The sequence below is a fragment of the Arabidopsis thaliana genome, chromosome 3 (genome assembly GCF_000001735.4).
Source record: "Arabidopsis thaliana chromosome 3, partial sequence".
NCBI classification, from domain to species: domain Eukaryota; kingdom Viridiplantae; phylum Streptophyta; class Magnoliopsida; order Brassicales; family Brassicaceae; genus Arabidopsis; species Arabidopsis thaliana.
Genome location: NC_003074.8, coordinates 11,775,004 through 11,778,749, shown reverse-complemented (window position 1 = coordinate 11,778,749; position 3,746 = coordinate 11,775,004). Strand labels below are relative to the sequence as shown.

At 36.8% G+C, this 3,746-nt stretch overlaps 1 pseudogene across 1 annotated transcript; it reads left to right on the top strand.

Moving 5' to 3' along the window:
• The first annotated feature begins 597 nt into the window (after window positions 1-597).
• On the top strand, window positions 598-1,539 carry AT3G30147 (annotated as a pseudogene). The gene has a single exon.
• The last annotated feature ends 2,207 nt before the right edge of the window (window positions 1,540-3,746 follow it).

The following is a 3,746-nucleotide window of genomic DNA, read 5'->3' as shown; positions in this document are numbered from 1 at the left end:
ATCACGACATGAAAATGAATACTATCCAAGACTGTTGAAAATGGTGTCCTTATTAACCCAACACCTCTTTTTCAAAGAATTAAGTAATCTGAAGGGCGTTTCTATACCAAATTTTTTTCTTGTGCTATAAATAGTAAATATTCATGTGACTTCACTAAATGTTATTGTGCCTACCTTAATTTTGCTTAATAACTTTAAATGTCTATGTAATAATAAACAATACTAAATATTTTTCATCTTTTTTTTTAGTTTTTATTGTTTTATTTGTGTAATTTACGTCAACTTTATTCATTTTTTAAAAAGGTTGTCATATACAATAAATGAGAAACGAGTTTTTATTTTTTTTTGCTCATAATTAACCTTTTTTGAATTGAATGTAAAATTATCCAAAATCCCAAAAACAAAACTGCTTATACATCCAGTGTTGCATCCATTTGAGTTTTTGCATCATTTTTGATCTACATAAGCCAAAGCCCTCCGCACTGGCGACCTCTTCCACTTAAACTTCTCCTATACGGATTAGTCTAGTTTTTCCCCGAATCGAAAGCCAGTGAAAAGGATTAGAGGAAATTTTTAATGCAAACCATACTTGAGTGGATCCATCATACTTGCGTCCATGAAGGTCACTAATGGAGGAAATATATAAGAAAAGAGGGAATTAGTGACTGCATGATGCAACTGATAAAGCAGTTGCTAAATGTTGTGACTGGATTGCGACTCTTTAGCAGTTGAATGGTGACTAAAACAATATACTCACTAATGTGTTCTTTACACAAACTCTGCTCGAGTGGATATATAGCAACAACAAGAGTAAGCGGATGATAAATGACATACAATGGCCAATTTTGTTTGCTGCAACACTATGGTGGGGATGGAAATGGCGGTGTGCGAATGTCTTTGGTGAAAACAAGAAATCTCGAGATAGAGTGAGCTTTGTTAGAAGATTGGCGAGAGATTACACCGTTGCGCAAGGTAGCCTAAGTGGGTCAACGAGGAGAGTAGAGAGGGTGGAAAGGTTGATCGCTTGGAGACCGCCAGGTGAGGGATGGCTGAACACGGATGGGGCGTCTCGCGGAAATCGGGTCTAGCAGCTGCGGGCGGGGGGGGGGGGGGGGGGTCATAAGGGAACATCAGGGTAATTGGTGCGGTGGCTTTTCGGTGAGTATTGGTATATGTTCTGCACCTCAAGCTGAATTGTGGGGCGTGTATTATGGGCTCTACATTGCTTGGGAGAAATGGGTGACAAGAGTGGAGTTGGAAGTGGATTCGGAGATTGTGGTTGGGTTTCTCAAGACCGGTATTGGAGATTCTCACCCATTATCATTCCTAGCGCGGTTATGCTATGGCTTTATCTCGAAGGACTGGATAGTCCGTATCTCGCATGTGTACAGGGAAGCTAATCGCCTTGCGGATGGATTAGCGAACTATGCTTTTACTTTACCATTAGGGTTTCATTTTTTTCACTCTAGTCCGGATGTTGTTGATTCGGTTAGGCTAGAAGATACTAGTGGGACTTCGTGCCCAAGACTTGTTCGAATGTAATTTTAATTTTTCTTAATAAAACGGGAAACACTGTCTCCCTCATTCCACCAAAAAGACAATATAGTCACTAATATGTCAGTAGTTTGAGACTAATATAAATAGTCGTAGTATAGTCGCCAAATTAGGTGACTAAGTAGCTACTAAACATATAGACACCAAATTAGGTGACTATTAGCTATTGTTTAGCGACTATGTTATTTCATTAGGGCCTTTTAGTTGGGATTTTGTAGACTTGAACCATTTACGATAGCTTAACAGCCATATTATAAAATCACTGACTCTTTCGCAACAAATTCTAATCCTCTCCTAACAAGCCCTAATCCTCTCAATTCCATTACGATCTCTTTTATCTCTCTCCAATCTTCATCGAATTGAACCCTAATAGATATTCATATTTTTTTTTGTGGAAGAAGGAAGAGAGGAGGAGGAGGAAGAAGGGTTATCACACCTCAAATTGACCCATTGCTCCAGGTGATTCACAGACTTTGAATCAAAGACTCACCAGTCTTCCTAGGAACTACACATTCACGTCGGTGAACCCTCAAGCCCCATATCTAGAGTCTCATCGAAATCATGTCCCAATCGGCCATCCTCCAACGATCCCTACTTACAAAGACTATTCACCTCCAAGGATTTATAGTCGGCGAGGAGCACTCCCATATTGGAGCCTGGAACCACTTGGTAAGTATCTTCTCTTAACATCTTATAGATTGTGTAGATGCTAGGAATGTTTGTGTACGAACTAGGAAGATAGATAATATAGATTATCAGGAAATCTCTATATAGGAATTAAGAAGATAGATTTTGTAGGAATCTTTGTCTTGATTTAAAATGTGGTTTGATTGAATCTCATTGATTGAATCTTATAGATTGTGATTAAATTTTAAATATGTGTACAATTAAAATCTATGTCTCAAGATCCTTTGTAGTTTGATTGAACCTTTATAGTCTTAAAATTGTGATTTTTTTTCAATCTTTGAAAATTCTCTTTTATTGTCTAATTCTCCATTTAGCTACTAGTAATTACGAGGAATACATTCATTGTTCTTTTATTATATGTTTCTAATTGCATGCCTTTTTTTTATTTTGTGTTTGTAGGTTTGATAAGAACAAGTTTAAACTTACCTGAAGATTACAAAGGTTTTTACAAAAAGTTTCATGGGTCATATTACAGGAAGTTCATAAGTTATATAAGTAGAACGAGGCAGCTAAGTTGGTTGTCTTGAGAATGACGAGTCTGCCGGTGATACTTCGCCTCGATCAGAGCTATCTCAAGAAAAGGATGACGAGATCTTTTTCAAGTAATGTGCTTCTTTGTGTTTGCATTTTCATATATTATCGTTTTGAAAAATGGTAAGAACTAATACTCTTTATTTTGTTTATGCAGTCTACTGTCCCAAACGACATAGGAGAATATTTAATTTTAGAAGATTAGGATGTTACACCAACTAGAAGCGGAAATACTCGGGAGGCTCTTCTTCTTTCACAAGCCTGCAAACACAGCTTGAAGAAGCTAACTACAAAATAAAGGAACAAAAAACTTTACAAGCAGAACGTGAAGCAGAGGCTTTGCAGATTGCATCTGAGCAGGTGAGCACTTGATGATCATGAAGAAGTACTTGAGCGTAACCGACCCAAACATTCTAGCCTTCCCTTAGTCTCAAACTATTGATCCCGCTATTGCTGATGTCCAAACATTGGTCCTTTAATTTTTTATCCTTCTCTGAACTTGAAAACGTGTGTTGGTTTGAATAAGAATGTTTGTTCGTTTTGAACATGAATGGTTTTTGGTTTTGAATTGAACAAGAATGTGTGGTTTGTTGTTTGTATTTTAAAAACAAATTTCTTATGTGTTAACAAGTCTGTCGATAATAAATTAAAAATTACAATCAATTTATCTAGAATTAAATCAAGAATTAATTGCAGGCTAAATCGAGAATTAAACCTCTAATCAGTCACAAAGTAGTAGCAATTCAGTCACCAAAACGTTCATAATTTTTTTGTCATGTAGTGGCAAAGATGTTGCATAACAGTCGCTATACTTAGCGACGATATTGCGCCAAATAGTGACCACTTAAATCGGTCGCACATTAGGCTGTTATGTGAGTGATTATTTTAACACGATGTTTAGCAAATACATGTTTTACTCACAAAGTAGTCGCAAATAGGGGTTTTGTGACTGATTAATGACTTCATATGTAGTC